The sequence below is a fragment of the Pseudophryne corroboree genome, unplaced genomic scaffold (genome assembly GCF_028390025.1).
Source record: "Pseudophryne corroboree isolate aPseCor3 unplaced genomic scaffold, aPseCor3.hap2 scaffold_334, whole genome shotgun sequence".
NCBI classification, from domain to species: Eukaryota; Metazoa; Chordata; class Amphibia; order Anura; family Myobatrachidae; genus Pseudophryne; species Pseudophryne corroboree.
Window position 1 is genome coordinate 171,869 of NW_026970002.1, and position 13,219 is coordinate 185,087.

Genomic DNA, 13,219 nt, shown 5'->3' on the forward strand with positions numbered 1-13,219 from the left:
ATGGGAAAGTACCAATGTGTTTCTTCATTGGTTGATGGAAGAAACATCATACAAAAACTCTCCACATTATTGACTTTTTAAAATGTTTCTAGGAATCGTTCTAGATGAATGCTTATTAGCCTTTGTCAGTATGTACTTTTGCAAAGTGTCACTGTGGCGCAATCAGTTAGTGTGTAAGGCTATTAACCAAAAGGTTGGTGGTTCAATCCCACCCAGGGACTTAATTGACATTGTTATCAGATTTTGGTGATCTTTAAGTAGACAAGTCAAAATTTCAAACCCCCTGTTATGGTGTAGGGTACCTGGCCTTCTCTGATGTAATCAGAGTTAGATTTGATTCAGTGATTTTATAAAAACAGCCAGGAAGCACAATTTAGCAGTGGGTTGCAGAGAAAAAGAAATATGCTGGCAGAAAAATCCAATTGAGTGATTAAACAGCTCTTCATTTTCTGGCTTTATTTTTATGCTAACTAATTTGTTCTCTGAAAAGTGTCCACAAAGCCAAGTATCTGATTAACATATTTGTAGGGATGGTTTTTCACCTATTACTAAATTAAACTTGCTTCATTGGAAAGGCAGCAAGATGCATCCTCATTTCAATATCTACTGAAATAATACAGGTTGACACCAGGAAACATTAACGCCACTGCATCCTTGCTGCTTTCTCATGTGGAAGTCTGTTTAATGTGAAAACAAGGTGATATCTAATTAGCACACAGGTAAGGAATTAAGAAAATCTTTATTTAAGGGTGAAGATGTTTCTCACAAAATCGTTGCCCCAATGCATCATTGAAATTCAAGCTGGAAAGATGATTTTAATATATCACTTGTACATTTTGTATTGCTCTTCTGGTGACAATGTAGTTTGTTTTTGTCAATTACCATTTTAATAATAGGGTAAAGAAAATTAAGTGGATTTTTGAAAGAAAACAATACTGTCAATATACTATTAAAACAAATTAAAATGGTAAAAGTTATTGTACTTTAAGTAAAAATAAAAGCTAAAATATCAATCCCAGTTTTGGATTACTTTAATGAACAAAAAAAAAATGCATATAGCAAAGGATAGTTTCAATCTGCCTACCTCTGGGTTATGGACCCAGCATGCTTCCATTGCAGTACTCTGCTGCACATGTAAGTGCAAGAGATCCTGAAGCACTCACTCATCATGCGAAAGTACCAATGTGTTTCTTCATTGGTTGCTGGAAGAAACATCTTACAAACACTCTCCAGATTATTGACTTTTTAAAGTTTTTCTAGGAAACGTTCTAGATGAATGCTTATTAGTCTTTGTCAGTATATACTTTTTGCAAAGTGTCTCTGTGGCGCAATCGGTTAGTGTGTTCAGCTATTAATCAAAAGGTTGGTGGTTCAATCCCACCCAGGGACGTAATTGACCTTGTGATCAGATTTTGGTGATATTTAAGTAGACAAGTCAAAATTGCAAACCCCCTCTTATGGTGTAGGGTACCTGGCCTTCTCTGATGTAATCAGAGTTAGATTTGATTAAGTGATTTTATAAAAAAAACAGCTAGGAAGCACAATTTAGCAGTGGGTTGCAGAGAAAAAGAAAAATGCTGGCAGAAAAATCCAATTGAGTGATTAAACAGCTCTTCATTTTCTGGCTTTATTTTTATGATAACAAATTTGTTCTCTGAAAAGTGTCCACAAAGCCAAGTATCTGATTAACATCTTTGTAGGGATGGTTTTTCACCTATTACTAAATTAAACTTGCTTCATTGGAAAGGCAGCAAGATGCATCCTCATTTCAATATCTACGGAAATAATACAGGTTGACACCAGGAAACATTAACGCCACTGCATCTTTGCTGTTTTCTCATGTGGAAGTCTGTTTAATGTGAAAACAAGGTGATATCTAATTAGCACACAGGTAAGGAATTAAGAAAATCTTTATTTAAGGGTGAAGATGTTTCTCACAAAATCGTTGCCCCAATGCATCATTGAAATTTAAGCTGGAAAGATGATTTTAATATATCACTTGTACATTTTGTATTGCTCTTCTGGTGACAATGTAGTTTGTTTTTGTCAATTATCATTTTAATAATCGGGTAAAGAAAATTAATTGGATTTTTGAAAGAAAACAATACTGTCAATATACTATTAAAACAAATTAAAATGGTAAAAGTTATTGTACTTTAAGTAAAAATAAAAGAGCAAAAATATCAATCCCAGTTTTGGATTACTTTAATTAACAAAAAAAATATGCATATAGCAGAGGATAGTTTCAATCTGCCTACCTCTGGGTTATGGACCCAGCATGCTTCCATTACAGTACTCTGCTGCACATGTAAGTGCAAGAGATCCTGAAGCACTCACTCATCATGGGAAAGTACCAATGTGTTTCTTCATTGGTTGATGGAAGAAACATCTTACAAAAACTCTCCAGATTATTGACTATTTAAAGTTTTTATAGGAAACGTTCTAGATGAATGCTTATTAGCCTTTGTCAGTATGTACTTTTGCAAAGTGTCGCTGTGGCGCAATCACTTAGTGTGTACGGCTATTAACCAAAAGGTTGGTGGTTCAATCCCACCCAGGGACGTAATTGACCTTGTTATCAGATTTTTTTGATCTTTAAGTAGACAAGTCAAAATTTCGAAAACCCCTGTTATGGTGTAGGGTACCTGGCCTTCTCTGATGTAATCAGAGTTAGATTTGATTCAGTGATTTTATAAAAACAGCTAGGAAGCACAATTTAGCAGTGGGTTGCAGAGAAAAAGAAATATGCTGGCAGAAAAATCCAATTGAGTGATTAAACAGCTCTTCATTTTCTGGCTTTATTTTTATGCTAACAAATTTGTTCTCTGAAAAGTGTCCACAAAGCCAAGTATCTGATTAACATCTTTGTAGGGATGGTTTTTCACCTATTACTAAATTAAACTTGCTTCATTGGAAAGGCAGCAAGATGCATCCTCATTTCAATGTCTACGGAAATAATACAGGTTGACACCAGGAAACATTAACGCCACTGCATCTTTGCTGTTTTCTCATGTGGAAGTCTGTTTAATGTGAAAACAAGGTGATATCTAATTAGCACACAGGTAAGGAATTAAGAAAATCTTTATTTAAGGGTGAAGATGTTTCTCACAAAATCGTTGCCCCAATGCATCATTGAAATTCAAGCTGGAAAGATGATTTTAATATATCACTTGTACATTTTGTATTGCTCTTCTGGTGACAATGTAGTTTGTTTTTTGTCAATTACCATTTTAATAATCGGGTAAAGAAAATTAAGTGGATTTTTGAAAGAAAACAATACTGTCAATTATAAGGGCACGGTCGTGCCCTTATATTAAGGCTGAATCGAACAAACGGAATTCTCCCATAGGGAACTTCTGAGATGGGGGCATGGTGTTTGAGGGGCTACACCTCAAAACTGATAGGACGTACTGAGCTGAAATTTGGCATGGACGCGTAGAATCGTCACCCGCTGCTGCAGGCCAAATTTCAGGGCAAAATAATAAAAAATGAGGAATTGGGAGTAAGCTAAAGTTCCAACTGTCAGTTTTTTTCTGCCACTCCCTCTGTGGCTTTTTGACAACGTTTTCCTATAGAGTGAATGAAGATTTTTTTGGGAAGGCATAACTCAGGATAGAGGACGAATTAAGACTTGGGGTTTGTTTTACTAGATAGAGTATGCCCCAGTGTAGTGCCTTTTGGGGTTGTGGTTTTTCAGAAAGTTATAGGGTTTTTTTAATTAAGAGAAATATGCCCCATTATAGAGATAGGGCATTTCAATTTATTGCGCCTGCGCAGTGACCGCCAGCAGGGGGTGTACAGAGAGTAGCTCTGGCAGTTGGGCACGAGGAGACAGAGCGGGAAGGAGTCACGTGGAGCTGCAGGAGGACAGCCAGCGGTTCCCGGCGTGTGAGTTCATTGAGGTCCATGAAGCGGGAGGAGATCGCCGGAGCTGCGTAGCACTGGGTGAGTTCTGTCAGGCAGCCCACCGCTGTGTACCCAGCTTCCACTTCTCCCCCGCGTGTCCGGCCACCCTCCCCTCTCGCCCGCCCGGCCACCCTCCCCTCCCGCCCGCCCGCCCGCCCGCTCGCCCGCCCGCTTGCCCGCTGTGTGCCCGGCCGCCCGCCGGACCTTCCCTGGTGGCTGCCTGCGTCTCCTCCCCGCGTCTGTGGTGCGGCTGGCAGTAGGAGGCGTCTCGGGCAGCTGTGTCCGGCCACTCCTCCCTCCTCCTCCTCCCGCTGTGTCCGGCCCTCCCTCCCTGCAGTATGCGGTATTTATCAAGGTCTCTATGGTCACCAGTCACCCCCCCTTCCCCCTCTCGCCCTCCCTGCTGTGTGTCCGTCTCCCCCCCCTGCTGTGTGTCCGTCGCCCCCCCCCCTTGCCCTCCCTGCTGTGTGTCCCCCCCCCTCCTCCCTGCAGTGTGTTCCCCCCCGCGCCCTCCCTGCTGTGTGTCCGGCCACCCTCCCCTCCTCCCGCTGTGTCCGGCCACCCTCCCCTCCTCCCGCTGTGTCCGGCCACCCCCCCTCCCGCTGTGTCCGGCCACCCCCCCCCTCTCGCTGTGTCCGTCCACCCCCTACCTCCCGCTGTGTCCGGCCACCCCCCCCCTCCCGCTGTGACCGGCCACCCCCCCCACTCCCGCTGTGTCTGGCCACCCCCCCCCTCCCGCTGTGTCCGGCCACCCTCCCCTCCTCCCGCTGTGTCCGGCCACCCTCCCCTCCTTCCGCTGTGTCCGGCCACCCCCCCCTCCCGCTGTGTCCGGCCACCCCCCCCTCCCGCTGTGTCCGGCCACCCCCCCCTCCCGCTGTGTCCGGCCACCCCCCCCCTCCCACTGTGTCCGGCCACCCCCCACTCCTCCCGCTGTGTCCGGCCACCCCCCCTCCTCCCGCTGTGTCCGGCCACCCCCCCTCCTCCCGCTGTGTCCGTCCACCCCCCCTCCTCCTCTCTGCTGTGTGTCCGTTCTCCCCCCGCCCTCCCTGCTGTGTGTCCGTCCCCCCCCGCCCTCCCTGCAGCGCCTGACACACGCACACGCAGCGCCTGACACACACGCACACATGCAGCACCTGACACACACACACAGACGCAGCACCTGACACTCACACGGACCTGACACACACGCACACACTCACACGCAGCGCCTGACACACACAGACACGCAGCGCATGACACACACAGACACGCAGCGCCTGACACACACACACTCACGCACCTGACACACACACTCACGCACCTGACACACACACACACACTCACGCACCTGACACACACACACTCACGCACCTGACACACGCACACTCACGCACCTGACACACGCACACGGCACGCAGCACCTGACACACACACAGCACCTGACACACACACACACACGCAGCACCTGACACACAGACATGCAGCGCCTGACACACACACGCAGACACGCAGCACCTGACACACACACGCAGACACGCAGCACCTGACACACACACACACACGCAGCACCTGACACACACACGCAGACATGCAGCACCTGACACACACACGCAGACACGCAGCACCTGACACACACACGCAGACACGCAGCACCTGACACAGACACGCAGCACCTGACACACACACACATACGCAGCACCTGACACACACACACAGCACCTGACACACACACACGCAGCACCTGACACAGACATGCAGCGCCTGACACACACACGCAGACATGCAGCACCTGACACACACATGCAGCACCTGACAGACACACACACACACACACATGCAGCACCTGACACACCCACACACACAGACATGCAGCACCTGACACACCCACACACACACGCAGCACCTGACACACATACATACATGTGGCATTTAACGCACACACGCACAGCACCTGACACACAATCATATACACTCAGAGCACCTAACACACACATACACTCGCAGCACCTCACACACACTCGTATACACACGCAGCACCTGCCACTCACACATATATACACATGTAGCACCTGCCACTCCCACATACATGAACAGCACCTAACACACACATATATACATGCAGCACCTGACACACACATACACGTGCAGCACCTGACAGTCACACACATACAGATGCGACACAAACACATACACGCTCAACACCTGACACCCACGTGGCAGCTGACACATACAAATGCAGCACCTGAGATACACACATATACACGTGCAGCACCTGAGACACACACATACACGTACAGCACCTGACACACACACACATGTATGTACACGCGCGGCTCCAGGCACACACATACGTACGTACACACGCGGAATTTAAAACACACACACACTTACACGTGCGGCACCTGACACACATGTACGAACACGCGTGGCTCCTGACACACACACACGCGTGGCTCCTGACACACACACACACACACACACACACACACATGTACGAACACGCTCGGCTCCTGACACACACACGTATATACGTATACGCACGGCACCTGACACCTACACGTATGTACGTATACGCACGGCTCCTGACACCCACACGCATGTACACGCGCGGCTCCTGGCACACACACACACACACACACACACGTACGTACACGCGCGGCACCTGACACACGCCTGTACGTACACACATGCACAGCACCTGACATACACACATGTAGGTACGCGCCACCTGACACACACACACACACACACACACACACGTACACGCACGACACTTGACACACACGTACGTACACGCACGGCACTGACACGTATGTACGCGCACGGCACCTGACACTCACGTACATACTAGTGATGAGTGGGTTCGGTTCGTCGGAATCCGAACCCCCCGAACTTCACCCATTTTACACGGGTCCGAGGCAGGTTCGAACCTTCCCGCCTTGCTCGGCTAGCCCGAGCGCGCACGAACGTCATCATCCCGCTGTCGGATTCTCGCGAGATTCGGATGTCTGCATTCGTGGAAAGGGATCCCATGTGTAAACATGGGACCCCTTTCAGTCCGTCTGGTCCGGGTGTTCGGTTTGTTGTTTTGCCAAGTACGTGGATTTAATCTGGAACCTGGATCAGGTGAGTATAATTATCTTTTATTTTCAGGTACCCGTGGATTCTACTTGGAGAAGAGGACCGACTGCTTCATGTCAACATAGGTAAGTATGTGTGTGTCGGCAGGTGGGAAATAAAGTTATACTTTCACGGTGTCTGTGTCCTGTTTTTATTTGGGTATTTTTCCCCCAGTAGAACTACAGGTACCAGCGGGCCCGTTTTTCTCCTGCATGCTGGTACTTGTGGTTCTCCAAGTACCAGCTTGCGGGGGAGGCTTGCTGGGACTTGTAGTACTACTAGAAAAAACAATATTCTTTAAATTTTCTCAAGGCTATCAGCCTCCCATCCGCAGCCCTTGGATGGGGGGGACAGCCTCGGGCTTCACCCCTGGCCCTTAGGTGGCTGGGGGGGGGACCCCTTGATTGAAGGGGTCCCCACTCCCCCAGGGTACCCCGGCCAGGGGTGACTAGTTGGATATTTAATGCCACGGCCGCAGGGCACTGTATAAAAGTGACCCCCGGCTGTGGCATTATCTGTCCAGCTAGTGGAGCCCGATGCTGGTGTAAAAAATACGGGGGACCCCTACTCTTTTTGTCCCCCGTATTTTTTGCACCAGCACCAGGCGCAGAGCCCGGTGCTGGTTTTAAAAATACGGGGGATCCCCTGTCCGTTTTTCCCCCGGATTTTTAGAACCAGGACCGGCTCGAAGAGCCCGAGGCTGGTTATGCTTTGGAGGGGGGACCCACGCAATTTTTTTTCCGGGTTTTTCACATTCCATTTAAAAAATAAATAATATTTTAAAAAATATATAAATAATACTTGTGCCTCCAAAAAAGACAAACCAAGTACCTAATCCCTTCTAATATAAATAGATATGCTATAACCAAAAAAAAAAAACTGCATAAAAAAAAACATGTTTTTAAAATTTTTTTATTAGATTCCGCCAGCAAAGTGTGGCGGATTGAAAATGACGAATTTACTGTTTAAAAGCACTGTTGTCAAATTTACAAACTTCAATTGAATATACTTTTGTCGAATTGCCGCATTTGTACCATTGCAGAAAAGTCGAATTTGTCAAATGTCGAATTTTAAAGTCGAATTTTGAAAGCCTGTAAGAATAGGCTCCGTCCCCTTCTACCCCTGTACCTTGCTCTCTCCTGTCTGTGCTCTCTCCCGTCAGTAGGACTAGGCCCCGCCCCCTTCTTACCCTCCTGTGACTGCTCTCTCCTGACAAGTGGACCAGGCCTGCCCCCTACACGCTGCTGGTGTCTTCATTGTTACTTGGTCTGGAGCTCCGTTGGGGAGAGAACTCACGTGAGCTCATTAAGAATGAGGAACTGGGATGTTTTAATTTTATTGTGAGTAGTGTAGTGTGGTGATGTAGTATGTTGTATGGGGGGTATAGTGTAATTATGAAGTGCAGCATATGGGAGGGCTGTAGCATAGTGATGTAGTGTGGCATATGGGGGGTGGTAGCGCATAGGCGTGCGTACAGGGGGTGCCTGGTGCGCACAGGCACTCCCTAATGTCCAGCACCGCTGCACGCCACGCTTGAGTAGCACAGTGATCGCTGAGTGTGTGATCGGTGGAGCCTAGCCTGCAGCTCATTTCCGTACCTCCCACCACCGCTGCACCCGACCCCCCTCTGCCTGCTGCTAATACTATGCTGAGTGCATTCGTCGGCGGCCTCACTGGGGGGACTGGCGTCACCTTGCAATGTGACGTGGTGATGTCCGCCCATGCTCTCCTCCCGCCCACCTGTGCTTTCCTCCTGCTGCGGTCTCTCAGTCCTAGTGTGCCGCGGCCGCCACACCACTGGCAGTGTTCCTCTAGGAGGGACTGGGAGCTGCTGGCAGACACATTCTGCTGAGACTTACTTGTCAGTGCGGGTTCCGGACGGCAGGCGGCGGGTGGGAGGGCAGACGGGGAGCAGGTGTCACAAGGAGTGTGTGGGTAACTAATTAACAATACTTCCGCTCAACGTGGCACTGCTGGTCCTTCATCTCCCATGTCTCTTCACCAGGTGGCGGGCGGCCCGGAAATTAAGTGATGTGTTGTGCAGCAGTCAGTGTGAAGTGACTGTGAGTAACACTGGTGGTGCTGATGATGCTGCTGCAGAATCTGGAAGCAATTAATTCATAAATATAATGTACTCTATCAGTGTTTCTCTGACGTCCTAGTGGATGCTGGGAACTCCGTAAGGACCATGGGGATTAGCGGCTCCGCAGGATACTGGGCACAAAAGTAAAGCTTTAGGACTACCTGGTGTGCACTGGCTCCTCCCCCTATGACAATCCTCCAAGCCTCAGTTAGATTTTTGTGCCCGGCCGAGAAGGGTGCACACTAGGGGCTCTCCTGAGCTTCTTAGTGAAAGTTTTGTTTTAGGTTTTTTATTTTCAGTGAGACCTGCTGGCAACAGGCTCACTGCATCGAGGGACTAAGGGCAGAAGAAGCGAACTCACCTGCGTGCAGAGTGGATTGGGCTTCTTAGGCTACTGGACACCATTAGCTCCAGAGGGACCGAACACAGGCCCAGCCTCGGAGCTCGGTCCCAGAGCCGCGCCGCCGGCCCCCTTACAGAGCCAGAAGCAAGAAGAGGTCCGGAAAATCGGCGGCAGAAGACATCCTGTCTTCACCAAGGTAGCGCACAGCACTGCAGCTGTGCGCCATTGCTCCTCAGCACACTTCACACTTCGGTCACTGAGGGTGCAGGGCGCTAGGGGGGGGCGCCCTGAGCAGCAATAGAAACACCTTGGCTGGCGAAAATACATCACATATAGCCCCCAGGGCTATATGGATGAATTTTAACCCCTGGCAGATTCCACAGAAAACGTGAGAAAAGGCCGCCGAGAAGGGGGCGGAGCCTATCTCCTCAGCACACTGGCGCCATTTTCTCTCACAGCGCCGTTGGAGGGAAACTCCCTGGCTCTCCCCTGCAGTTACTACACTACAGAAAGGGGTTAAAAAAGAGAGGGGGGCACTAATTAGGCGTAGTATAACAATACAGCAGCTATAAGGGGAAAAACACTTATATAAGGTTATCCCTGTATATATATATATATATAGCGCTCTGGTGTGTGCTGGCATACTCTCCCTCTGTCTCCCCAAAGGGCTAGTGGGGTCCTGTCCTCTATCAGAGCATTCCCTGTGTGTGTGCTGTGTGTCGGTACGATTGTGTCGACATGTATGAGGAGGAAAATGGTGTGGAGGCGGAGCAATTGCCTGTAATGGAGTTGTCACCCCCTAGGGAGTCGACACCTGAGTGGCTTAGCTTATGGAAGGAATTACGTGACAGTGTCAGCTCTTTACAAAAGATTGATGACATGAGACAGCCGGCTACTCAGCCTGTGCCTGTCCAGGTGTCTCAAAAGCCATCAGGGGCTCTAAAACGCCCGTTACCGCAGATGGCAGATACAGACGCCGACACGGATACTGATTCCAGTGTCGACGATTAAGAGACGAATGTGACTTCCAGTAGGGCCACACGTTACATGATTGAGGCTATGGAAAATGTTTTTACACATTTCTGATAATACCAGTACCACTAAAAAGGGTATTATGTTGGGTGAGAAAAAACTGCCTGTAGTTTTTCCTGCATCTGAGGAATTAAATGAAGTGTGTGATGATGCGTGGGTTTCCCCTGATAAAAACTGTTAATTCCTAAAAAGTTATTAGCATCATACCCCTTCCCGCCAGAGGATAGGGCACATTGGGAAACACCCCCTAGGGTGAATAAAGCGCTCACACGCTTGTCTAAACAGGTGGCACTACCGTCCCCGGATACGGCCGCCCTTAAGGAACCTGCTGACAGAAAGCAGTAAAATATCCTAAAATGTATATACACTCACACGGGTGTGATACTGCGACCAGCAATCGCCTCAGCCTGGATGTGCAGTGCTGGGGTGGCTTGGTCGGATTCCCTGACTGACAATATTGATACCCTAGATAGGGACAGTATATTACTGACTATAGAGCATTTAAAAGATGCTTTCTATATATGCGTTGTGCACAGAGGGATATTTGCCGACTGGCATCAAGAGTAAGTGCGCTGTCCATTTCTGCCAGAAGAGGGTTATGGACAAGACAGTGGTCAGGTGATGCTGATTCCAAAAGGCATATGGAAGTATCGCCTTATAAAAGGGAGGAGTTATTTGGGGTAGGTCTAACAGACCTGGTGGCCACGGCAACGGCTGGGAAATCCACATTTTTACCCCAGGTAGCCTCTCAACATAAGAAGACGCCGTATTATCAGGCGCAGTCCTTTGGGCCCCATAAGGGCAAGCGGGCAAAAGGCTCCTCATTTCTGCCCCGTGGCAGAGGGAGAGGAAAAAGGCTGCAGCAAACAGCCAGTTCCCAGGAACAGAAACGGTGGGGGCCCGTCTCATAAATTTCAGCGTGCAGTGGGCTCACTCACAGGTGGACCCCTGGATCCTTCAGGTGGTATCTCAGGGGTACAAATTGGAATTTGAGACGTCTCCCCTTCGCCGTTTTCCTAAAGTCTGCTTTACCGACGTCTCCCTCCGACAGGGAGGCGGTATGGGAAGCCATTCACAAGCTGTATTCCCAGCAGGTGATAATCAAGGTACCCCTCCTACAACAGGGAAAGGGGTATTATTCCACGCTGTTTGTGGTACCGAAGCCGGACGGCTCGGTGAGACCTAATTTAAATCTGAAATCCTTGAACACTTACATACAAAGGTTCAAATTCAAGATGGAGTCACTCAGAGCGGTGATGGCAAACCGGGAAGAAGGGGATTATATGGTGTCTCTGGACATCAAGGATGCTTATCTCCATGTCCCAAATTACCCTTCTCACCAAGGGTACCTCAGGTTTGTGGTACAGAACTGTCACTATCAGTTTCAGACGCTGCCGTTTGGTTTGTCCACGGCACCCCGGGTCTTTACCAAAGTAATGGCCGAAATGATGATACTCCTTCGAAGGAAGGGAGTTTTAATTATCCCTTACTTGGACGATCTCCGGATAAGGGCAAGATCCAGGGAACAGTTGGTAGTCGGGGTAGCACTATCTCAAGTAGTGTTGCGGCAGCACGGTTGGATTCTTAATATTCCAAAATCGCAGCTGATTCCGACGACACGTCTTCTATTCCTAAGGATGATCCTGGACACAGTCCAGAAAATAAGAATTTACTTACCGATAATTCTATTTCTCATAGTCCGTAGTGGATGCTGGGGACTCCGAAAGGACCATGGGGAATAGCGGCTCCGCAGGAGACTGGGCACAAAGTAAAAGCTTTAGGACTAGCTGGTGTGCACTGGCTCCTCCCCCTATGACCCTCCTCCAAGCCTCAGTTAGGATACTGTGCCCGGACGAGCGTACACAATAAGGAAGGATTTTGAATCCCGGGTAAGACTCATACCAGCCACACCAATCACACCGTACAACTTGTGATCTGAACCCAGTTAACAGCATGATAACAGAAGGAGCCTCTGAAAAGATGGCTCACAACAACAATAACCCGATTTTTGTAACAATAACTATGTACAAGTAATGCAGACAATCCGCACTTGGGATGGGCGCCCAGCATCCACTACAGACTATGAGAAATAGAATTATCGGTAAGTAAATTCTTATTTTCTCTAACGTCCTAGTGGATGCTGGGGACTCCGAAAGGACCATGGGGATTATACCAAAGCTCCCAACCGGGTGGGAGAGTGCGGATGACTCTGCAGCACCGAATGAGAGAACTCCAGGTCCTCCTTAGCCAGGGTATCAAATTTGTAGAATTTAGCAAACATGTTTTCCCCTGACCAAGTAGCTGCTCGGCAAAGTTGTAAAGCCGAGACCCCTCGGGCAGCCGCCCAAGATGAGCCCACTTTCCGTGTGGAATGGGCTTTTACAGATTTTGGCTGTGGCAGGCCTGCCACAGAATGTGCAAGCTGAATTGTACTACAAATCCAACGAGCAATCGTCTGCTTAGAAGCAGGAGCACCCAGCTTGCTGGGTGCATACAGGATAAACAGCGAATCAGATTTTCTGACTCCAGCCGTCCTGGAAACATATATTTTCAGGGCCCTGACTACGTCCAGCAACTTGGAATCCTCCAAGTCCCTAGTAGCAGTAAGGCACCACATATGAAAAATTAGGTAAGGGCTTTTATAGGATAAAGCCGCCAATTCTGAGACACGATGTACAGAGAGCCAACGTAAAAAATAACAATGTTTATTAATAAAACATATAAAAAGATTAATTGTCAAATAACCGGTGAAAAAT